The sequence below is a fragment of the Colletes latitarsis genome, chromosome 5 (assembly GCF_051014445.1).
Source record: "Colletes latitarsis isolate SP2378_abdomen chromosome 5, iyColLati1, whole genome shotgun sequence".
Lineage (NCBI taxonomy): Eukaryota > Metazoa > Arthropoda > Insecta > Hymenoptera > Colletidae > Colletes > Colletes latitarsis.
Window position 1 is genome coordinate 503,445 of NC_135138.1, and position 27,231 is coordinate 530,675.

A 27,231-nucleotide genomic window follows, 5' to 3' on the forward strand; every position below is an offset into this window, starting at 1 on the left:
AACCAGGTTTAATTGACTGTTTCAGCGTGGTACCACATTACTGCGTGTTACAATCCAGAAACAGCCCAGGATCTAGCCATGAAGTGTGAGAAATATGCGAAAGTATGAGCCTGATGAGGGCAAATCCTAGACCTAACCCAGACCTAACATGCATTATCCTCTAAAATATTTATAAAGATCAGGTTTAATTGATTGTTTCAGTGTGGTCCCACATTAATACGTGATCCAAACCAGAAATAACCCAGGATCCGTTCAACAAGTATGCGAAGAATGCGAAAGTATGAGTCTGATGAGTGAAAATCCCAGGCCTAACCTAGACCTAACATGCGTTATCCTCTAAAATATTGATCCAAACCAGGTTTAATGGACTGTTTCAGCGTGGTACCACACTACTACGTTATCCAAACCAGAAAAAACCCAGGATCTGTTCAACAAGTATGTGAAAAACGCGAAAGTATGAGTCTGATGCGGTCAAATCCCAGACCTATCCCAGACTTAACTTGCGTTATCCTATAAAATATTGATCGAAACCAGGTTTAATCGACTGTTTCAGCTTGGTGCCACATTACTACGTGATACAATCCAGAAACAGCCCAGGATCTAGCCATGAAGTATGAGAAATATGCGAAAGTATGAGCCTGATGAGGGCAAATCCTAGACCTAACCCAAACCTAACATGCGTTATCCTCTAAAATATTTATCAAGACCAGGTTTAATTGAATGTTTCAGTGTGGTAACACATTACTACGTGAACCAAACCAGAAAAAACCCAGGATCCGTGCAACAAGTATGTTAAAACTGCGACAGTATGACCCTGATAAGGGCAAATCCCAGGCCTAACCTTGACCTAACATGCGTTGTCCTCTAGAATATTGATGGAAACCAGGTTTAATTGACTGTTTCAGTGTGGTCCGACATTACTACGTGATCCAAACCAGAAAAAACCCAGGATCCGTCCAACAAGAATGTGAAGAATGCGAAAGTATGAGTCTGATGAGTGAAAATCCCAGGCCTAACCTAGACCTAACATGCGTTCCCCTCTAAAATATTGATCGAAACCTGGTTTAATCGACTGTTTCAGTGTGGTACCACATTACTATGTGATCCAAACCAGAAAATAACACAGGATCTGTTCAACGAGTATGTGAAGTGTGCGAAAGTATGAGTCTGATGAGTGAAAATCCCAGGCCTAACCTAGACCTAACATGCGTTATCCTCTAAAATATTGATCGAAACCTGGTTTAATCGACTGTTTCAGTGTGGTACCACATTACTATGTGATCCCAACCAGAAAATAACCCAGGATCTGTTCAACGAGTATGTGAAGTGTGCGAAAGTATGAGTCTGATAAGGTCAAATCCCAGACCAATCCCAGACTTAACTTGCGTTATCCTCTAAGATATTGATCGAAACCAGGTTTAATCGACTGTTTCAGTGAGGTACCACACTACTTCGTGATCCAAACCAGAAAAAGCCCAGGATCTGTTCAACAAGTATGTGAAAAACGCTAAACTGTGAGCCTGATGAGGGCAAATCTTAGACCTAACCCAGACATACGATGCGTTATCCTCTGAAATATTTATCCAGACCAGGTTTCATTGAATGTTTCAGTGTGGTACCACTTTACTACGTGATCCAATCCAGAAATAGCCCAGGATCTAGCCATGAAGTATGAGAAATATGCGAAAGTAAGAGCCTGATGAGGGCAAATCCTAGACCTATCCCAGACCTAACTTGCGTTATCCTCTAAAATATTGATCGAAACCAGGTTTAATTGACTGTTTCAGCGTGGTACCACATTACTACGTGTTACAATCCAGAAACAGCCCAGGATCTAGCCATGAAGTGTGAGAAATATGCGAATGTATGAGCCTGATGAGGGCAAATCCTAGACCTAACCCAGACCTAACATGCATTATCCTCTAAAATATTTATAAAGATCAGGTTTAATTGATTGTTTCAGTGTGGTCCCACATTAATACGTGATCCAAACCAGAAATAACCTAGGATCCGTTCAACAAGAATGCGAAGAATGCGAAAGCATGAGTCTGATTAGTGAAAATCCCAGGCCTAACCTAGACCTAACATGCGTTATCCACTAAAATATTGATCCAAACCAGGTTTAATGGACTGTTTCAGCGTGGTACCACACTACTACGTGATCCAAACCAGAAAAAACCCAGGATCTGTTCAACAAGTATGTGAAAAACGCGAAAGTATGAGTCTGATGCGGTCAAATCCCAGACCTATCCCAGACTTAACTTGCGTTATCCTATAAAATATTGATCGAAACCAGGTTTAATCGACTGTTTCAGCTTGGTGCCACATTACTACGTGATACAATCCAGAAACAGCCCAGGATCTAGCCACGAAGTATGAGAAATATGCGAAAGTATGAGCCTGATGAGGGCAAATCCTAGACCTAACCCAAACCTAACATGCGTTATCCTCTAAAATATTTATCAAGACCAGGTTTAATTGAATGTTTCAGTGTGGTAACACATTACTACGTGAACCAAACCAGAAAAAACCCAGGATCCGTTCAACAAGTATGTTAAAACTGCGACAGTATGACCCTGATAAGGGCAAATCCCAGGCCTAACCTTGACCTAACATGCGTTGTCCTCTAGAATATTGATGGAAACCAGGTTTAATTGACTGTTTCAGTGTTGTACTTCATTACTACGTGATGCAATCCAGAAAAAGCCCAGGCTCTAGCGATCAAGTATGAGAAATATGCGAAAGAATGAGCCTGATGGGAGCAAATCCCAGACCTAACCTAGACCTAACATGAATTATTCTCTAAAATATTGATCAAAACCAGGTTTATTTGACTGTTTCAGTGTGGTCCCACATTACTACGTGATCCAAACCAGAAATAACCCAGGATCCGTTCAACAAGTATGTGAAGAATGCGAAAGTATGAGTCTGATGAGTGAAAATCCCAGGCCTAACCTAGACCTAACATGCGTTATCCTCTAAAACATTTATCAAGACCAGGTTTAATTGAATGTTTCAGTGTGGTACCACAATACTACGTGATCCAAACCAGAAAAAACCCAGGATCCGTTCAACAAGTATGTGAAGAATGCGAAAGCATGAGTCTGATCAGTGAAAATCTCAGGCCTTACCTAGACCTAACTTGCGTTGTCCTCTAAAATATTGTTGGAAACCAGGTTCCATTGACTGTTTCAGTGTGGTACCACACTACTTCCTGATCCAAACCAGAGAAAGCCCAGGATCTGTTCAAGAAGTATGTGAAAAACGCTAAACTGTGAGCCTGATGAGGGCAAATCTTAGACCTAACCCAGACCTAAGATGCGTTATCCTCTAAAATATTTATCCAGACCAGGTTTCATTGAATGTTTCAGTGTGGTACCACTTTACTACCTGATACAATCCAGAAACAGCCCAGGATCTAGCCATGAAGTATGAGAAATATGCGAAAGTATGAGCCTGATGAGGGCCAAACCTCAGACCTAACCCAAACCTAACATGCGTTATCCTCTAAAATATTTATCAAGAAAAGGTTTAATTGAATGTTTCAGTGTGGTACGACATTACTACGTGAACCAAACCAGAAAAAACCCAGGATCCGTTCAACAAGTATGTTAAAACTGCCACAGTATGACTCTGATGAGGGCAAATCCCAGCCCTAACCTAGACCTAACATGCGTTGTCCTCTAGAATATTGATGGAAACCAGGTTTCATTGACTGTTTCAGTGTGGTACTACATTAATACGTGATGCAATCCAGAAAAAGCCCAGGATCTAGCCATCAATTATGAGAAATATGCGAAAGAATGAGTCTGATGAGAGCAAATCCCAGACCTAACCTAGATCTAACATGCGTTATCCTCTAAAATATTGATCGAAACCAGGTTTAATTGACTGTTTCAGCGTGGTGCCACATTACTACGTGATACAATCCAGAATCAGCCCAGGATCTAGCCACGAAGTATGAGAAATATGCGAAAGTATGAGCCTGATGAGGGCAAATCCTAGACCTAACCCAAACCTAACATGCGTTATCCTCTAAAATATTTATCAAGACCAGGTTTAATTGAATGTTTCAGTGTGGTAACACATTACTACGTGAACCAAACCAGAAAAAACCCAGGATCCGTTCAACAAGTATGTTAAAACTGCGACAGTATGACCCTGATAAGGGCAAATCCCAGGCCTAACCTTGACCTAACATGCGTTGTCCTCTAGAATATTGATGGAAACCAGGTTTAATTGACTGTTTCAGTGTTGTACTTCATTACTACGTGATGCAATCCAGAAAAAGCCCAGGCTCTAGCGATCAAGTATGAGAAATATGCGAAAGAATGAGCCTGATGGGAGCAAATCCCAGACCTAACCTAGACCTAACATGAATTATTCTCTAAAATATTGATCAAAACCAGGTTTATTTGACTGTTTCAGTGTGGTCCCACATTACTACGTGATCCAAACCAGAAATAACCCAGGATCCGTTCAACAAGTATGTGAAGAATGCGAAAGTATGAGTCTGATGAGTGAAAATCCCAGGCCTAACCTAGACCTAGCATGCGTTATCCTCTAAAACATTTATCAAGACCAGGTTTAATTGAATGTTTCAGTGTGGTACCACAATACTACGTGATCCAAACCAGAAAAAACCCAGGATCCGTTCAACAAGTATGTGAAGAATGCGAAAGCATGAGTCTGATCAGTGAAAATCTCAGGCCTTACCTAGACCTAACTTGCGTTGTCCTCTAAAATATTGTTGGAAACCAGGTTCCATTGACTGTTTCAGTGTGGTACCACACTACTTCCTGATCCAAACCAGAGAAAGCCCAGGATCTGTTCAAGAAGTATGTGAAAAACGCTAAACTGTGAGCCTGATGAGGGCAAATCTTAGACCTAACCCAGACCTAAGATGCGTTATCCTCTAAAATATTTATCCAGACCAGGTTTCATTGAATGTTTCAGTGTGGTACCACTTTACTACCTGATACAATCCAGAAACAGCCCAGGATCTAGCCATGAAGTATGAGAAATATGCGAAAGTATGAGCCTGATGAGGGCCAAACCTCAGACCTAACCCAAACCTAACATGCGTTATCCTCTAAAATATTTATCAAGAAAAGGTTTAATTGAATGTTTCAGTGTGGTACGACATTACTACGTGAACCAAACCAGAAAAAACCCAGGATCCGTTCAACAAGTATGTTAAAACTGCCACAGTATGACTCTGATGAGGGCAAATCCCAGCCCTAACCTAGACCTAACATGCGTTGTCCTCTAGAATATTGATGGAAACCAGGTTTCATTGACTGTTTCAGTGTGGTACTACATTAATACGTGATGCAATCCAGAAAAAGCCCAGGATCTAGCCATCAATTATGAGAAATATGCGAAAGAATGAGTCTGATGAGAGCAAATCCCAGACCTAACCTAGATCTAACATGCGTTATCCTCTAAAATATTGATCGAAACCAGGTTTAATTGACTGTTTCAGCGTGGTGCCACATTACTACGTGATACAATCCAGAATCAGCCCAGGATCTAGCCATGAAGTATGAGAAATATGCGAAAGTATGTGCCTGATGAGGGCAAATCCTAGACCTAACCCAAACCTAACATGCGTTATCCTCTAAAATATTTATCAAGAAAAGGTTTAATTGAATGTTTCAGTGTGGTACCACATTACTGCGTGAACCAAACCAGAAAAAACCCAGGATCCGTTCAACAAGTATGTTAAAACTGCGACAGTATGACCCTGATGAGGGCAAATCCCAGGCCTAACCTAGACCTAACATGCGTTGTCCTCTAGAATATTGATGGAAACCAGGTTTAATTGACTGTTTCCGTGTTGTACTTCATTACTACGTGATGCAATCCAGAAAAAGCCCAGGATCTAGCCATCAAGTATGAGAAATATGCGATAGAATGAGCCTGATGAGAGCAAATCCCAGACCTAACCTAGACCTAACATGCGTTATCCTCTAAAATATTGATCCAAACCAGGTTTAATGGACTGTTTCAGCGTGGTACCACACTACTACGTGATCCAAACCAGAAAAAACCCAGGATCTGTTCAACAAGTATGTGAAAAACGCGAAAGTATGAGCCTGATGAGGGCAAATCCCAGACATATCCCAGACCTAACTTGCGTTGTCCTCTAAGATATTGATGGAAACCAGGTTTAATTGACTGTTTCAGTGTTGTACTTCATTACTACGTGATGCAATCCAGAAAAAGCCCAGTATCTAGCCATCAAGTATGAGAAATATGCGAAAGAATGAGCCTGACGAGAGCAAATCCCAGACCTAACCTAGACCTAACATGAATTATTCTCTAAAATATTGATCGAAACCAGGTTTAATGGACTGTTTCAGCGTGGTACCACACTACTACGTGATCCAAACCAGAAAAAACCCAGGATCTGTTCAACAAGTATGTGAAAAACGCGAAAGTATGAGTCTGATGCGGTCAAATCCCAGACCTATCCCAGACTTAACTTGCGTTATCCTATAAAATATTGATCGAAACCAGGTTTAATCGACTGTTTCAGCTTGGTGCCACATTACTACGTGATACAATCCAGAAACAGCCCAGGATCTAGCCATGAAGTATGAGAAATATGCGAAAGTATGAGCCTGATGAGGGCAAATCCTAGACCTAACCCAAACCTAACATGCGTTATCCTCTAAAATATTTATCAAGACCAGGTTTAATTGAATGTTTCAGTGTGGTAACACATTACTACGTGAACCAAACCAGAAAAAACCCAGGATCCGTTCAACAAGTATGTTAAAACTGCGACAGTATGACCCTGATAAGGGCAAATCCCAGGCCTAACCTTGACCTAACATGCGTTGTCCTCTAGAATATTGATGGAAACCAGGTTTAATTGACTGTTTCAGTGTTGTACTTCATTACTACGTGATGCAATCCAGAAAAAGCCCAGGCTCTAGCGATCAAGTATGAGAAATATGCGAAAGAATGAGCCTGATGGGAGCAAATCCCAGACCTAACCTAGACCTAACATGAATTATTCTCTAAAATATTGATCAAAACCAGGTTTATTTGACTGTTTCAGTGTGGTCCCACATTACTACGTGATCCAAACCAGAAATAACCCAGGATCCGTTCAACAAGTATGTGAAGAATGCGAAAGTATGAGTCTGATGAGTGAAAATCCCAGGCCTAACCTAGACCTAACATGCGTTATCCTCTAAAACATTTATCAAGACCAGGTTTAATTGAATGTTTCAGTGTGGTACCACAATACTACGTGATCCAAACCAGAAAAAACCCAGGATCCGTTCAACAAGTATGTGAAGAATGCGAAAGTATGAGTCTGATCAGTGAAAATCTCAGGCCTTACCTAGACCTAACTTGCGTTGTCCTCTAAAATATTGTTGGAAACCAGGTTCCATTGACTGTTTCAGTGTGGTACCACACTACTTCCTGATCCAAACCAGAGAAAGCCCAGGATCTGTTCAAGAAGTATGTGAAAAACGCTAAACTGTGAGCCTGATGAGGGCAAATCTTAGACCTAACCCAGACCTAAGATGCGTTATCCTCTAAAATATTTATCCAGACCAGGTTTCATTGAATGTTTCAGTGTGGTACCACTTTACTACCTGATACAATCCAGAAACAGCCCAGGATCTAGCCATGAAGTATGAGAAATATGCGAAAGTATGAGCCTGATGAGGGCCAAACCTCAGACCTAACCCAAACCTAACATGCGTTATCCTCTAAAATATTTATCAAGAAAAGGTTTAATTGAATGTTTCAGTGTGGTACGACATTACTACGTGAACCAAACCAGAAAAAACCCAGGATCCGTTCAACAACTATGTTAAAACTGCCACAGTATGACTCTGATGAGGGCAAATCCCAGCCCTAACCTAGACCTAACTTGCGTTGTCCTCTAAAATATTGATGGAAACGAGGTTTCATTGACTGTTTCAGTGTGGTACTACATTACTACGTGATGCAATCCAGAAAAAGCCCAGGATCTAGCCATCAAGTATGAGAAATATGCGAAAGAATGAGCCTGATGAGAGCAAATCCCAGACCTAACCTAGACCTAACATGCGTTATCCTCTAAAATATTGAGCGAAACCAGGTTTAATGGACTGTTTCAGTGTGGTACCACACTACTTCGTGATCCAAACCAGAGAAAGCCCAGGATCTGTTCAAGAAGTATGTGAAAAATGCGAAAGTATGAGTCTGATGAGGTCAAATCCCAGACCTATCCCAGACTTAACTTGCGTTATCCTATAAAATATTGATCGAAACCAGGTTTAATCGACTGTTTCAGCGTGGTGCCACATTACTACGTGATACAATCCAGAAACAGCCCAGGATCTAGCCATGAAGTATGAGAAATATGCGAAAGTATGAGCCTGATGAGGGCCAAACCTCAGACCTAACCCAAACCTAACATGCCTTATCCTCTAAAATATTTATCAAGAAAAGGTTTAATTGAATGTTTCAGTGTGGTACCACATTACTACGTGAACCAGATCAGAAAAAACCCAGGATCCGTTCAACAAGTATGTTAAAACTCCGACAGTATGACTCTGATGAGGGCAAATCCCAGGCCTAACCTAGACCTAACATGAATTATTCTCTAAAATATTGATCGAAACCAGGTTTACTTGACTGTTTCAGTGTTGTACTTCATTACTACGTGATGCAATCCAGAAAAAGCTCAGGATCTAGCCATCAAGTATGAGAAATATGCGAAAGAATGAGCCTGATGGGAGCAAATCCCAGACCTAACCTAGACCTAACATGAATTATTCTCTAAAATATTGATCGAAACCAGGTTTAATTGACTGTTTCAGTGTTGTACTTCATTACTACGTGATGCAATCCAGAAAAAGCTCAGGATCTAGCCATCAAGTATGAGAAATATGCGAAAGAATGAGCCTGATGGGAGCAAATCCCTGACCTAACCTAGACCTAACATGAATTATTCTCTAAAATATTGATGGAAACCAGGTTTAATTGACTGTTTCAGTGTTGTACTTCATTACTACGTGATGCAATCCAGAAAAAGCTCAGGATCTAGCCATCAAGTATGAGAAATATGCGAAAGAATGAGCCTGATGGGAGCAAATCCCTGACCTAACCTAGACCTAACATGAATTATTCTCTAAAATATTGATCAAAACCAGGTTTAATTGACTGTTTCAGTGTAGTATCACATTACTACGTGATCCAATCCAGAAATAGCCCAGGATCTAGCCATGAAGTATGAGAAATATACGAAAGTATGAGCCTGATGAGGGCAAATCCTAGACCTAACCCAGACCTAACATGCGTTATTCTCTAAAATATTTATCAAGACCAGGTTTCATTGAATGTTTCAGTGTGGTACCACTTTACTACGTAATCCAATCCAGAAATAGCCCAGGATCTAGCCATGAAGTATGAGAAATATGCGAAAGTAACAGCCTGATGAGGGCAAATCCTAGACCTATCCCAGACATAACTCGCGTTATCCTCTAAAATATTGATCGAAACCAGGTTTAATTGACTGTTTCAGCGTGGTACCACAATACTACGTGATCCAAACCAGAGAAAACCCAGGATCCGTTCAACAAGTATGTGAAGATTGCGAAAGTATGAGTCTGATGAGGGAAAATCCCAGGCCTAACCTAGACCTAACATGCGTTATCCTCTAAAATATTGATCGAAACCAGGTTTAGTCGACTGTTTCAGTGTGGTCCCCCTTTCTTACGTGATCCAAACCAGAAAAAACCCAGGATCCGTTCAACAAGTATGTGAAGAATGCGAAAGTATGAGTCTGATGAGGTCAAATCCCAGACCTATCCCAGACTTAACTTGCGTTATCCTCTAAAATATTTATCAAGACCAGGTTTAATTGAATGTTTCATTGTGGTACCTCATTACTACGTGATCAAAACCAGAAAAAACCCAGGACCCGTTCAACAAGTATGTGAAGAATGCGAAAGTATGAGTCTGATCAGTGAAAATCTCAGGCCTTACCTAGACCAAACTTGCGTTGTCCTCTAAAATATTGATGGAAACCAGGTTTCATTGACAGTTTCAGTGTGGTACTACATTACTACGTGATGCAATCCAGAAAAAGCCCAGGATCTAGCCATCAAGTATGAGAAATATGCGAAAGAATGAGCCTGATGAGAGCAAATCCCAGGCCTAACCTAGACCTAACATGCGTTATCCTCTAAAATATTGATCGAAACCAGGTTTACTTGACTGTTTCAGTGTGGTCCCGCATTACTACCTGATCCAAACCAGAAGAAACCCAGGATCTGTTCAACAAGTATGTGAAAAACGCGAAAGTATGAGTCTGATGAGGTCAAATCCCAGACCTATCCCAGACTTAACTTGCGTTATCCTATAAAATATTGATCGAAACCAGGTTTAATCGACTGTTTCTGCGTGGTGCCACATTACTACGTGATACAATCCAGAAACAGCCCAGGATCTAGCCATGAAGTATGAGAAATATGCGAAAGAATGAGCCTGATGAGAGCAAATCCCAGACCTAACCTAGACCTAACATGCGTTATCCTCTAAAATATTGAGCGAAACCAGGTTCAATGGACTGTTTCAGTGTGGTACCACATTACTACGTGATCCAATCCAGAAATAGCCCAGGATCTAGCCATGAAGTATGAGAAATATGCGAAAGTAAGAGCCTGATGAGGGCAAATCCTAGACCTAACCCAGACCTAACATGCGTTATTCTGTAAAATTTTTATCAAGACCAGGTTTAATTGAATGTTTCATTGTGGTACCTCATTACTACGTGATCAAAACCAGAAAAAACCCAGGACCCGTTCAACAAGTATGTGAAGAATGCGAAAGTATGAGTCTGATCAGTGAAAATCTCAGGCCTTACCTAGACCTAACTTGCGTTGTCCTCTAAAATATTGATGGAAACCAGGTTTCATTGACAGTTTCAGTGTGGTACTACATTACTACGTGATTTAATCCAGAAAAAGCCCAGGATCTAGCCATCAAGTATGAGAAATATGCGAAAGAATGAGCCTGATGAGAGCAAATCCCAGACCTAACCTAGACCTAACATGCGTTATCCTCTAAAATATTGAGCGAAACCAGGTTCAATGGACTGTTTCAGTGTGGTACCACATTACTATGTGATCCAAACCAGAGAAAGCCCAGGATCTGTTCAAGAAGTATGTGAAAAACGCTAAACTGTGAGCCTGATGAGGGCAAATCTTAGACCTAACCCAGACCTAAGTTGCGTTATCCTCTAAAATATTTGTCCAGACCAGGTTTCATTGAATGTTTCAGTGTGGTACCACTTTACTACCTGATACAATCCAGAAACAGCCCAGGATCTAGCCATGAAGTATGAGAAATATGCGAAAGTATGAGCCTGATGAGGGCCAAACCTCAGACCTAACCGAAACCTAACATGCGTTATCCTCTAAAATATTTATCAAGAAAAGGTTTAATTGAATGTTTCAGTGTGGTACTACATTACTACGTGAACCAAACCAGAAAAAACCCAGGATCCGTTCAACAAGTATGTTAAAACTGCGACAGTATGACTCTGATGAGGGTAAACCCCAGGCCTAACCTAGACCTAACATGCGTTGTCCTCTAGAATATTGATGGAAACCAGGTTTAATTGACTGTTTCAGTGTTGTACTTCATTACTACGTGATGCAATCCAGAAAAAGCCCAGGATCTAGCCATCAAGTATGAGAAATATGCGAAAGAATGAGCCTGACGAGAGCAAATCCCAGACCTAACCTAGACCTAACATGAATTATTCTCTAAAATATTGATCGAAACCAGGTTTAATTGACTGTTTCTGTGTTGTACTTCATTACTACGTGATGCAATCCAGAAAAAGCCCAGGATCTAGCCATCAAGTATGAGAAATATGCGAAAGAATGAGCCTGATGGGAGCAAATCCCAGACCTATCCCAGACTTAACTTGCGTTATCCTATAAAATATTGATCGAAACCAGGTTTAATCGACTGTTTCTGCGTGGTGCCACATTACTACGTGATACAATCCAGAAACAGCCCAGGATCTAGCCATGAAGTATGAGAAATATGCGAAAGTATGAGCCTGATGAGGGCAAATCCTAGACCTAACTCAAACCTAACATGCGTTATCCTATAAAATATTTATCAAGACCAGGTTTAATTGAATGTTTCAGTGTGGTAACACATTACTACGTGAACCAAACCAGAAAAAACCCAGGATCCGTTCAACAAGTATGTTAAAACTGCGACAGGATGGCACTGATGAGGGCAAATCCCAGGCCTAACCTAGACCTAACATGAATTATTCTCTAAAATATATATCGAAACCTGGTTTAATTGACTGTTTCAGTGTGGTCCCACATTACTACGTGATCCAAACCCGAAATAACCCAGGATCCGTTCAACAAGTATGTGAAGAATGCGAAAGTATGAGTCTGATGAGTGAAAATCCCAGGCCTAACCTAGACCTAACATGCGTTATCCTCTAAAATATTGATCCAAACCAGGTTTAATGGACTGTTTCAGCGTGGTACCACACTGCTACGTGATCCAAACCAGAAAAAACCCAGGATCTGTTCAACAAGTATGTGAAAAACGCGAAAGTATGAGCCTGATGAGGGCAAATCCCAGACATATCCCAGACCTAACTTGCGTTGTCCTCTAAGATATTGATGGAAACCAGGTTTAATTGACTGTTTCAGTGTTGTACTTCATTACTACGTGATGCAATCCTGAAAAAGCCCAGGATCTAGCCATCAAGTATGAGAAATATGCGAAAGAATGAGCCTGATGAGAGCAAATCCCAGACCTAACCTAGACCTAACATGAATTATTCTCTAAAATATTGATCGAAACCAGGTTTAATTGACTGTTTCAGTGTGGACCCACATTACTACGTGATCCAAACCAGAAAAAACCCAGGATCCGTTCAACAAGAATGTGAAGAATGCGAAAGTATGAGTCCGATGAGTGAAAATCCCAGGCCTAACCTAGACCTAACATGCGTTATCCTCAAAAATATTGATCGAAACCTGGATTAATCGACTGTTTCAGTGTGGCACCACACTACTTCGTGATCCAAACCAGAAAAAACCCAGGATCTGTTCAACAAGTATGTGAAAAACGCTAAACTGTGAGCCTGATGAGGGCAAATCTTAGACCTAACCCAGACCTAAGATGCGTTATCCTATAAAATATTTATCAAGACCAGGTTTAATTGAATGTTTCAGTGTGGTAACACATTACTACGTGAACCAAACCAGAAAAAACCCAGGATCCGTTCAACAAGTATGTTAAAACTGCGACAGTATGACTCTGATGAGGGTAAACCCCAGGCCTAACCTAGACCTAACATGCGTTGTCCTCTAGAATATTGATGGAAACCAGGTTTAATTGACTGTTTCAGTGTTGTACTTCATTACTACGTGATGCAATCCAGAAAAAGCCCAGGATCTAGCCATCAAGTATGAGAAATATGCGAAAGAATGAGCCTGACGAGAGCAAATCCCAGACCTAACCTAGACCTAACATGAATTATTCTCTAAAATATTGATCAAAACCAGGTTTAATTGACTGTTTCAGTGTGGTACCACATTACTACGTGATCCAATCCAGAAATAGCCCAGGATCTAGCCATGAAGTATGAGAAATATGCGAAAGTATGAGCCTGATGAGGGCAAATCCCAGACCTAACCTAGACCTAACATGAATTATTCTCTAAAATATTGTTCGAAACCAGGTTTAATTGACTGTTTCAGTGTTGTACTTCATTACTACGTGATGCAATCCAGAAAAAGCCCAGGATCTAGCCATCAAGTATGAGAAATATGCGAAAGAATGAGCCTGATGGGAGCAAATCCCTGACCTAACCTAGACCTAACATGATTTATTCTCTAAAATATTGATCAAAACCAGGTTTAATTGACTGTTTCAGTGTGGTACCACTTTACTACCTGATACAATCCAGAAATAGCCCAGGATCTAGCCATGAAGTATGAGAAATATGCGAAAGTATGAGCCTGATGAGGGCAAATCCTAGACCTAACCCAGACCTAACATGCGTTATTCTCTAAAATATTTATCAAGACCAGGTTTAATTGAATGTTTCAGTGTGGTACTACATAACTACGTGATTAAAACCAGAAAAAACCCAGGATCCGTTCAACAAGTATGTGAAGAATGCGAAAGTATGAGTCTGATCAGTGAAAATCTCAGGCCTTACCTAGACCTAACTTGCGTTGTCCTCTAAAATATTGATGGAAACCAGGTTTCATTGACTGTTTCATTGTGGTACTACATTACTACGTGATGCAATCCAGAAAAAGCCCAGGATCTAGCCATCAAGTATGAGAAATATCCGAAAGAATGAGCCTGATTAGAGCAAATCCCAGACCTAACCTAGACCTAACATGCGTTATCCTCTAAAATATTGAGCGAAACCAGGTTTAATAGACTGTTTCAGTGTGGCACCACACTACTTCGTGATCCAAACCAGAAAAAACCCAGGATCTGTTCAACAAGTATGTGAAAAACGCTAAACTGTGAGCCTGATGAGGGCAAATCTTAGACCTAACCCAGACCTAAGATGCGTTATCCTCTAAAATATTTATCCAGACCAGGTTTAATGGACTGTTTCAGTGTGGTACCACAATACTTCGTGATCCAAACCAGAGAAAGCCCAGGATCTGTTCAAGAAGTATGTGAAAAACGCTAAACTGTGAGCCTGATGAGGGCAAATCTTTGACCTAACCCAGACCTAAGATGCGTTATCCTCTAAAATATTTATCCAGACCAGGTTTCATTGAATGTTTCAGTGTGGTACCACTTTACTACCTGATACAATCCAGAAACAGCCCAGGATCTAGCCATCAAGTATGAGAAATATGCGAAAGAATGAGCCTGATGGGAGCAAATCCCAGGCCTTACCTAGACCTAACATGAATTATTCTCTAAAATATTGATCAAAACCAGGTTTAGTTGACTGTTTCAGTGTAGTACCACATTACTACGTGATCCAATCCAGAAATAGCCCAGGATCTAGCCATGAAGTATGAGAAATATGCGAAAGTATGAGCCTGATGAGGGCAAATCCTAGACCCAACCCAAACCTAACATGCGTTATCCTCTAAAATATTTATCAAGACCAGGTTTAATTGAATGTTTCAGTGTGGTACCACATTACTACGTGAACCAAACCAGAAAAAACCCAGGATCCGTTCAACAAGTATGCTAAAACTGCGACAGTATGACCCTGATGAGGGCAAATCCCAGGCCAAACCTAGACCTAACATGCGTTGTCCTCTAAAATAGTGATGGAAACCAGGTTTCATTGACTGTTTCAGTGTGGTACCACTTCACTACGTGATGCAATCCAGAAAAAGCCCAGGATCTAGCCATCAAGTATGAGAAATATGCGAAAGAATGAGCCTGATGAGAGCAAATCCCTGACCTAACCTAGACCTAACATGAATTATTCTCTAAAATATTGATCAAAACCAGGTTTAATTGACTGTTTCAGTGTGGTACCACATTACTACGTGATCCAATCAAGAAATAGCCCAGGATCTAGCCATGAAGTATGAGAAATATGCGAAAGTAAGAGCCTGATGAGGGCAAATCCTAGACCTAACCCAGACCTAACATGCGTTATTCTGTAAAATTTTTATCAAGACCAGGTTTAATTGAATGTTTCATTGTGGTACCTCATTACTACGTGATCAAAACCAGAAAAAACCCAGGATCCGTTCAACAAGTATGTGAAGAATGCGAAAGTATGAGTCTGATCAGTGAAAATCTCAGGCCTTACCTAGACCTAACTTGCGTTGTCCTCTAAAATATTGATGGAAACCAGGTTTCATTGACAGTTTCAGTGTGGTACTACATTACTACGTGATGCAATCCAGAAAAAGCCCAGGATCTGTTCAACAAGTACGTGAAAAACGCTAAACTGTGAGCCTGATGAGGGCAAATCTTAGACCTAACCCAGACCTAAAATGCGTTACCCTCTAAAATATTTATCCAGACCAGGTATAATGGACTGTTTCAGTGTGGTACCACACTACTTCGTGATCCAAACCAGAAAAAACCCAGGATCTGTTCAACAAGTATGTGAAAAACGCTAAACTGTGAGCCTGATGAGGGCAAATCTTAGACCTAACCCAGACCTAAGATGCGTTACCCTCTAAAATATTTATCCAGACCAGGTATAATGGACTGTTTCAGTGTGCTAACACACTACTTCGTGATCCAAACCAGAGAAAGCCCAGGATCTGTTCAAGAAGTATGTGAAAAACGCTAAACTGTGAGCCTGATGAGGGCAAATCTTAGACCTAACCCAGACCTAAGATGCGTTATCCTCTAAAATATTTATCCAGACCAGGTTTCATTGAATGTTTCAGTGTGGTACCACTTTACTACCTGATACAATCCAGAAACAGCCCAGGATCTAGCCATCAAGTATGAGAAATATGCGAAAGAATGAGCCTGATGGGAGCAAATCCCTGACCTAACCTAGACCTAACATGAATTATTCTCTAAAATATTGATCAAAACCAGGTTTAATTGACTGTTTCAGTGTAGTACCACATTACTACGTGATCCAATCCAGAAATAGCCCAGGATCTAGCCATGAAGTATGAGAAATATGCGAAAGTATGAGCCTGATGAGGGCAAATCCTAGACCCAACCCAAACCTAACATGCGTTATCCTCTAAAATATTTATCAAGACCAGGTTTAATTGAATGTTTCAGTGTGGTACCACATTACTACGTGAACCAAACCAGAAAAAACCCAGGATCCGTTCAACAAGTATGCTAAAACTGCGACAGTATGACCCTGATGAGGGCAAATCCCAGGCCTAACCTAGACCTAACATGCGTTGTCCTCTAAAATAGTGATGGAAACCAGGTTTCATTGACTGTTTCAGTGTGGTACCACTTCACTACGTGATGCAATCCAGAAAAAGCCCAGGATCTAGCCATGAAGTATGAGAAATATGCGAAAGTAAGAGCCTGATGAGGGCAAATCCTAGACCTATCCCAGACCTAACTTGCGTTTTCCTCTAAAATATTGATCGCAACCAGGTTTAATTGACTGTTTCAGCGTGGTACCACATTACTACGTGATCCAATCCAGAAACAGCCCAGGATCTAGCCATGAAGTATGAGAAATATGCGAAAGTATGAGCCTGATGAGGGCAAATCCTAGACCTAACCCAGACCTAACATGTGTTATCCTCTAAAATATTTATCAAGATCAGGTTTAATTGATTGTTTCAGTGTGGTCCGACATTACTACGTGATCCAAACCAGAAAAAACCCAGGATCTGTTCAACATGTATGAGAAATATGCGAAAGAATGAGCCTGATGAGAGCAAATCCCAGACCTAACATGAATTATTCTCTAAAATATAGATCGAAACCAGGTTTACTTGACTGTTTCAGTGTGGTCCCACATTACTACGTGAACCAAACCAGAAAAAATCCAGGATCCGTTCAACAAGTATGTTAAAACTGCGACAGTATGATCCTGATGAGGGCAAATCCCAGGCCTAACCTAGACCTAACATGGGTTGTCCTCTAGAATATTGATGGAAACCAGGTTTAATTGGCTGTTTCAGTGTTGTACTTCATTACTACGTGATGCAATCCAGAAAAAGCCCAGGATCTAGCCATCAAGTATGAGAAATATGCGAAAGAATGAACCTGATGAGAGCAAATCCCAGACCTAACCTAGACCTAACATGAATTATTCTCTAAAATATTGATCGAAACCTTGTTTAATTGACTGTATCAGTGTTGTACTACATTACTACGTGATGCAATCCAGAAAAAGCCCAGGATCTAGCCATCAAGTATAAGAAATATGCGAAAGAATGAGCCTGATGGGAGCAAATCCCTGACCTAACCTAGACCTAACATGCGTTATTCTCTAAAATATTTATCAAGACCAGGTTTAATTGAATGTTTCAGTGTGGTACCACATTACTACGTGATCAAAACCAGAAAAAACCCAGGATCCGTTCAACACGTATGTGAAGAATGCGAAAGTATGAGTCTGATCAGTGAAAATCTCAGGCCTTACCTAGACCTAACTTGCGTTGTCCTCTAAAATATTGATGGAAACCAGGTTTCATTGACTGTTTCATTGTGGTACTACATTACTACGTGATGCAATCCAGAAAAAGCCCAGGATCTAGCCATCAAGTATGAGAAATATGCGAAGGAATGAACCTGATGAGAGCAAATCCCTGACCTAACCCAAACCTAACATGCGTTATTCTCTAAAATATTTATCAAGACCAGGTTTAATTGAATGTTTCAGTGTGGTACCACATTACTACGTGATCAAAACCAGAAAAAACCCAGGATCTGTTCAACAAGTATGTGAAAAACGCGAAAGTAGGAGTCTGATGAGGTCAAATCCCAGACCTATCCCAGACTTAACTTGCGTTATCCTCTAAAATATTGATCGAAACCAGGTTTGATCGACTGTTTCAGCGTGGTGCCACATTACTACGTGATACAATCCAGAAACAGCCCAGGATCTAGCCATGAAGTATGTAAAATATGCGAAAGTATGAGCCTGATGAGGGCAAATCCTAGACCTAACCTAGACCTAACATGAATTATTCTCTAAAATATTGATCGAAACCTTGTTTAATTGACTGTATCAGTGTTGTACTACATTACTACGTGATGCAATCCAGAAAAAGCCCAGGATCTAGCCATCAAGTATAAGAAATATGCGAAAGAATGAGCCTGATGGGAGCAAATCCCTGACCTAACCTAGACCTAACATGCGTTATTCTCTAAAATATTTATCAAGACCAGGTTTAATTGAATGTTTCAGTGTGGTACCACATTACTACGTGATCAAAACCAGAAAAAACCCAGGATCCGTTCAACACGTATGTGAAGAATGCGAAAGTATGAGTCTGATCAGTGAAAATCTCAGGCCTTACCTAGACCTAACTTGCGTTGTCCTCTAAAATATTGATGGAAACCAGGTTTCATTGACTGTTTCATTGTGGTACTACATTACTACGTGATGCAATCCAGAAAAAGCCCAGGATCTAGCCATCAAGTATGAGAAATATGCGAAGGAATGAACCTGATGAGAGCAAATCCCTGACCTAACCCAAACCTAACATGCGTTATCCTCTAATATATTTATCAAGAAAAGGTTTAATTGAATGTTTCAGTGTGGTACCACATTACTACGTGAACCAAACCAGAAAAAATCCAGGATCCGTTCAACAAGTATGTTAAAACTGCGACAGTATGATCCTGATGAGGGCAAATCCCAGGCCTAACCTAGACCTAACATGGGTTGTCCTCTAGAATATTGATGGAAACCAGGTTTAATTGGCTGTTTCAGTGTTGTACTTCATTACTACGTGATGCAATCCAGAAAAAGCCCAGGATCTAGCCATCAAGTATGAGAAATATGCGAAAGAATGAACCTGATGAGAGCAAATCCCAGACCTAACCTAGACCTAACATGAATTATTCTCTAAAATATTGATCGAAACCTTGTTTAATTGACTGTATCAGTGTTGTACTACATTACTACGTGATGCAATCCAGAAAAAGCCCTTGATCTAGCCATCAAGTATAAGAAATATGCGAAAGAATGAGCCTGATGGGAGCAAATCCCTGACCTAACCTAGACCTAACATGCGTTATTCTCTAAAATATTTATCAAGACCAGGTTTAATTGAATGTTTCAGTGTGGTACCACTTTACTACGTGATCAAAACCAGAAAAGACCCAGGATCCGTTCAACACGTATGTGAAGAATACGAAAGTATGAGTCTGATCAGTGAAAATCTCAGGCCTTACCTAGACCTAACTTGCGTTGTCCTCTAAAATATTGATGGAAACCAGGTTTCATTGACTGTTTCATTGTGGTACTACATTACTACGTGATGCAATCCAGAAAAAGCCCAGGATCTAGCCATCAAGTATGAGAAATATGCGAAAGAATGAGCCTGATGGGAGCAAATCCCTGACCTAACCCAAACCTAACATGCGTTATCCTCTAAAATATTTATCAAGAAAAGGTTTAATTGAACGTTTCAGTGTGGTACCACATTACTACGTGAACCAAACCAGAAAAAACCCAGGATCCGTTCAACAAGTATGTTAAAACTGCGACAGTATGACTCTGATGAGGGCAAATCCCAGGCCTAACCTAGACCTAACATGCGTTGTCCTCTAGAATATTGATGGAAACCAGGTTTAATTGACTGTTTCAGTGTTGTACTTCATTACTACGTGATGCAATCCAGAAAAAGCCCAGGATCTACCCATCAAGTATGAGAAATGTGCGAAAGAATGAGCCTGATGAGAGCAAATCCCAGACCTAATCTAGACCTAACATGAATTATTCTCTAAAATATTGATCGAAACCAGGTTTAGTTGACTGTTTCAGTGTTGTACTTCATTACTACGTGATGCAATCCAAAAAAAGCCCAGGATCTAGCCATCAAGTATGAGAAATATGCGAAAGAATGAGCCTGATGAGAGCAAATCCCTGACCTAACCTAGACCTAACATGAATTATTCTCTAAAATATTGATCAAAACCAGGTTTAATTGACTGTTTCACTGTGGTACCACATCACTACGTGATCCAATCCAGAAATAGCCCAGGATCTAGCCATGAAGTATGAGAAGTATGCGAAAGTATGAGCCTGATGAGGGCAAATACCAGACCTATCCCAGACCTAACTTGCGTTGTCCTCTAAGATATTGATCGAAACCAGGTTTAATTGACTGTTTCAGTGTTGTACTTCATTACTACGTGATCCAAACCCGAAAAAACCCAGGATCTGTCAACATGTATGAGAAATATGCGAAAGAATGAGCCTGATGAGAGCAAATCCCAGACCTATCCTAGACCTAACATGAATTATTCTCTAAAATATTGACCGAAAACAGGTTTACTTGACTGTTTCAGTGTGGTCCCACATTACTACGTGATCCAAACCAGACAAAACCCAGGATCCGTTCAAGAAGTATGTGAGGAATGCGAAAGTATGAGTCTGATGGGTGAAAATCCCAGGCCTAACCTAGACCTAACATGCGTTATCCTCTAAAATATAGATCGAAACCTGGTTTAATCGACTGTTTCAGTGTGGTACCACATTACTATGTGATCCAAACCAGAAAATAACCCAGGATCTGTTCAAGGAGTATGTGAAGTGTGCGAAAGTATGAGTCTGATGAGGTCAAATCCCAAACCTATCCCAGACGTAACTTGCGGTATCCTCTAAAATATTGATCGAAACCAGGTTTAATTGACTGTTTCAGTGTTGTACTTCATTACTACGTGATCCAAACCCGAAAAAACCCAGGATCTGTCAACATGTATGAGAAATATGCGAAAGAATGAGCCTGATGAGGTCAAATCCCAGGCCTTACCTAGACCTAACATGCGTTATCCTCAAAAATATTGATCGAAACCAGGTTTAATCGACTGTTTCAGTGTGGTCCACATTACTACGTGATCCAAACCAGAAAAAACCCAGGATCCGTTCAACAAGTATGTGAAGAATGCGAAAGTATGAGTCTGATGAGTGAAAATCCCAGGCCTAACCTAGACCTAACATGCGATATCCTCAAAAATATTGAGCGAAACCAGGTTTAATGGACTGTTTCTGTAAGGTACCACACTACTTCGTGATCCAAACCAGCAAAAACCCAGGATCTGTTCAACAAGTATGTGAAAAACGCTAAACTGTGAGCCTGATGAGGGCAAATCTTAGACCTAACCCAGACCTAAGAAGCGTTATCCTCCAAAATATTTATCAAGATCAGGTTTAATTGATTGTTTCAGTGTGGTCCCACATTACTACGTGATGCAAACCAGAAAAAACCCAGGATCTGTTCAACATGTATGAGAAATATGCGAAAGAAAGAGCCTGATGAGAGCAAATCCCAGACCTAACTTAGACCTAACATGAATTATTCTCTAAAATATTGATGGAAACCAGGTTTGCTTGACTGTCTCGGTGTGGTCCCACATTACTACGTGATCCAAACCAGAAAAAACCCAGGATCTGTTCAACAAGTATGTGAAAAACGCGAAAGTATGAGTCTGATGATGTCAAATCCCAGACCTATCCCAGACTTAACTTGCGTTATCCTATAAAATATTGATCGAAACCAGGTTTAATCGACTGTTTCAGCGTGGTGCCACTTTACTACGTGATACAATCCAGAAACATCCCAGGATCTAGCCATGAAGTATGAGAAATATGCGAAAGTATGAGCCTGATGAGGGCAAATCCTAGACCTAACCCAAACCTAACATGCGTTATCCTCTAAAATATTTATCAAGACCAGGTTTAATTGAATGTTTCAGTGTGGTAACACATTACTACGTGAACCAAACCAGAAAAAACCCAGGATCCGTTCAACAAGTATGTTAAAACTGCGACAGTATGACCCTGATGAGGGCAAATCCCCGGCCTAACCGAGACCTAACATGCGTTGTCCTCTAGAATATTGATGGAAACCAGGTTTAATTGACTGTTTCAGTGTTGTACCACATTACTACGTGATCCAATCCAGAAATAGCCCAGGATCTAGCCATGAAGTATGAGAAATATGCGAAAGTATGAGCCTGATGAGGGCAAATCCTAGACCTAACCCAGACCTAACATGCGTTATTCTCTAAAATATTTGTCAAGACCAGGTTTAATTGAATGTTTCAGTGTGGTACCACAATACTACGTGATCCAAACCAGAAAAAACCCAGTATCCGTTCAACAAGTATGTGAAGAATGCGAAAGTATGAGTCTGATCAGTGAAAATCTCAGGTCTTACCTAGACCTAACATGCGTTGTCCTCTAAAATATTGTTGGAAACCAGGTTTCATTGACTGTTTCAGTGTGGTACTACATTACTACGTGATGCAATCCAGAAAAAGCCCAGGATCTAGCCATCAAGTATGAGAAATATGCGAAAGAATGAGCCTGATGAGAGCAAATCCCAGACCTAACCTAGACCTAACATGCGTTGTCCTCTAGAATATTGATGGAAACCAGGTTTAATTGACTGTTTCAGTGTTGTACTTCATTACTACGTAATGCAATCCAGAAAAAGCCCAGGATCTAGCCATCAAGTATGAGAAATATGCGAAAGAATGAGCCTGATGAGAGCAAATCCCAGACCTAACCTAGACCTAACATGAATTATTCTCTAAAATATTGATCGAAACCAGGTTTAATTGACTGTTTCAGTGTTGTACTTCATTACTACGTGATGCAATCCAGAAAAAGCCCAGGATCTAGCCATCAAGTATGAGAAATATGCGAAAGAATGAGCCTGATGGGAGCAAATCCCTGACCTAACCTAGACCTAACATGAATTATTCTCTAAAATATTGATCAAAACCAGGTTTAATTGACAGTTTCAGTGTAGTACCACATTACTACGTGATCCAATCCAGAAATAGCCCAGGATCTAGCCATGAAGTACGAGAAATATGCGAAAGTATGAGCCTGATGAGGGCAAATCCTAGACCTAACCCAGACCTAACATGCGTTATTCTCTAAAATATTTATCAAGACCAGGTTTAATTGAATGTTTCAGTGTGGTACTACATAACTACGTGATTAAAACCAGAAAAAACCCAGGATCCTTTCAACAAGTATGTGAAGAATGCGAAAGTATGAGTCTGGTCAGTGAAAATCTCAGGCCTTACCTAGACCTAACTTGCGTTGTCCTCTAAAATATTGATGGAAACCAGGTCTCATTGACTGTTTCAGTGTGGTACTACATTACTACGTGATGCAATCCAGAAAAAGCCCAGGATCTAGCCATCAAGTATGAGAAATATGCGAAAGAATGAACCTGATGAGAGCAAATCCCTGACCTAACCCAAACCTAACATGCGTTATCCTCTAATATATTTATCAAGAAAAGGTTTAATTGAATGTTTCAGTGTGGTACCACATTACTACGTGAACCAAACCAGAAAAAATCCAGGATCCGTTCAACAAGTATGTTAAAACTGCGACAGTATGATCCTGATGAGGGCAAATCCCAGGCCTAACCTAGACCTAACATGGGTTGTCCTCTAGAATATTGATGGAAACCAGGTTTAATTGGCTGTTTCAGTGTTGTACTTCATTACTACGTGATGCAATCCAGAAAAAGCCCAGGATCTAGCCATCAAGTATGAGAAATATGCGAAAGAATGAACCTGATGAGAGCAAATCCCAGACCTAACCTAGACCTAACATGAATTATTCTCTAAAATATTGATCGAAACCTTGTTTAATTGACTGTATCAGTGTTGTACTACATTACTACGTGATGCAATCCAGAAAAAGCCCTTGATCTAGCCATCAAGTATAAGAAATATGCGAAAGAATGAGCCTGATGGGAGCAAATCCCTGACCTAACCTAGACCTAACATGCGTTATTCTCTAAAATATTTATCAAGACCAGGTTTAATTGAATGTTTCAGTGTGGTACCACTTTACTACGTGATCAAAACCAGAAAAGACCCAGGATCCGTTCAACACGTATGTGAAGAATACGAAAGTATGAGTCTGATCAGTGAAAATCTCAGGCCTTACCTAGACCTAACTTGCGTTGTCCTCTAAAATATTGATGGAAACCAGGTTTCATTGACTGTTTCATTGTGGTACTACATTACTACGTGATGCAATCCAGAAAAAGCCCAGGATCTAGCCATCAAGTATGAGAAATATGCGAAAGAATGAGCCTGATGGGAGCAAATCCCTGACCTAACCCAAACCTAACATGCGTTATCCTCTAAAATATTTATCAAGAAAAGGTTTAATTGAACGTTTCAGTGTGGTACCACATTACTACGTGAACCAAACCAGAAAAAACCCAGGATCCGTTCAACAAGTATGTTAAAACTGCGACAGTATGACTCTGATGAGGGCAAATCCCAGGCCTAACCTAGACCTAACATGCGTTGTCCTCTAGAATATTGATGGAAACCAGGTTTAATTGACTGTTTCAGTGTTGTACTTCATTACTACGTGATGCAATCCAGAAAAAGCCCAGGATCTACCCATCAAGTATGAGAAATGTGCGAAAGAATGAGCCTGATGAGAGCAAATCCCAGACCTAATCTAGACCTAACATGAATTATTCTCTAAAATATTGATCGAAACCAGGTTTAGTTGACTGTTTCAGTGTTGTACTTCATTACTACGTGATGCAATCCAAAAAAAGCCCAGGATCTAGCCATCAAGTATGAGAAATATGCGAAAGAATGAGCCTGATGAGAGCAAATCCCTGACCTAACCTAGACCTAACATGAATTATTCTCTAAAATATTGATCAAAACCAGGTTTAATTGACTGTTTCACTGTGGTACCACATCACTACGTGATCCAATCCAGAAATAGCCCAGGATCTAGCCATGAAGTATGAGAAGTATGCGAAAGTATGAGCCTGATGAGGGCAAATACCAGACCTATCCCAGACCTAACTTGCGTTGTCCTCTAAGATATTGATCGAAACCAGGTTTAATTGACTGTTTCAGTGTTGTACTTCATTACTACGTGATCCAAACCCGAAAAAACCCAGGATCTGTCAACATGTATGAGAAATATGCGAAAGAATGAGCCTGATGAGAGCAAATCCCAGACCTATCCTAGACCTAACATGAATTATTCTCTAAAATATTGACCGAAAACAGGTTTACTTGACTGTTTCAGTGTGGTCCCACATTACTACGTGATCCAAACCAGACAAAACCCAGGATCCGTTCAAGAAGTATGTGAGGAATGCGAAAGTATGAGTCTGATGGGTGAAAATCCCAGGCCTAACCTAGACCTAACATGCGTTATCCTCTAAAATATAGATCGAAACCTGGTTTAATCGACTGTTTCAGTGTGGTACCACATTACTATGTGATCCAAACCAGAAAATAACCCAGGATCTGTTCAAGGAGTATGTGAAGTGTGCGAAAGTATGAGTCTGATGAGGTCAAATCCCAAACCTATCCCAGACGTAACTTGCGGTATCCTCTAAAATATTGATCGAAACCAGGTTTAATTGACTGTTTCAGTGTTGTACTTCATTACTACGTGATCCAAACCCGAAAAAACCCAGGATCTGTCAACATGTATGAGAAATATGCGAAAGAATGAGCCTGATGAGGTCAAATCCCAGGCCTTACCTAGACCTAACATGCGTTATCCTCAAAAATATTGATCGAAACCAGGTTTAATCGACTGTTTCAGTGTGGTCCACATTACTACGTGATCCAAACCAGAAAAAACCCAGGATCCGTTCAACAAGTATGTGAAGAATGCGAAAGTATGAGTCTGATGAGTGAAAATCCCAGGCCTAACCTAGACCTAACATGCGATATCCTCAAAAATATTGAGCGAAACCAGGTTTAATGGACTGTTTCTGTAAGGTACCACACTACTTCGTGATCCAAACCAGCAAAAACCCAGGATCTGTTCAACAAGTATGTGAAAAACGCTAAACTGTGAGCCTGATGAGGGCAAATCTTAGACCTAACCCAGACCTAAGAAGCGTTATCCTCCAAAATATTTATCAAGATCAGGTTTAATTGATTGTTTCAGTGTGGTCCCACATTACTACGTGATGCAAACCAGAAAAAACCCAGGATCTGTTCAACATGTATGAGAAATATGCGAAAGAAAGAGCCTGATGAGAGCAAATCCCAGACCTAACTTAGACCTAACATGAATTATTCTCTAAAATATTGATGGAAACCAGGTTTGCTTGACTGTCTCGGTGTGGTCCCACATTACTACGTGATCCAAACCAGAAAAAACCCAGGATCTGTTCAACAAGTATGTGAAAAACGCGAAAGTATGAGTCTGATGATGTCAAATCCCAGACCTATCCCAGACTTAACTTGCGTTATCCTATAAAATATTGATCGAAACCAGGTTTAATCGACTGTTTCAGCGTGGTGCCACTTTACTACGTGATACAATCCAGAAACATCCCAGGATCTAGCCATGAAGTATGAGAAATATGCGAAAGTATGAGCCTGATGAGGGCAAATCCTAGACCTAACCCAAACCTAACATGCGTTATCCTCTAAAATATTTATCAAGACCAGGTTTAATTGAATGTTTCAGTGTGGTAACACATTACTACGTGAACCAAACCAGAAAAAACCCAGGATCCGTTCAACAAGTATGTTAAAACTGCGACAGTATGACCCTGATGAGGGCAAATCCCCGGCCTA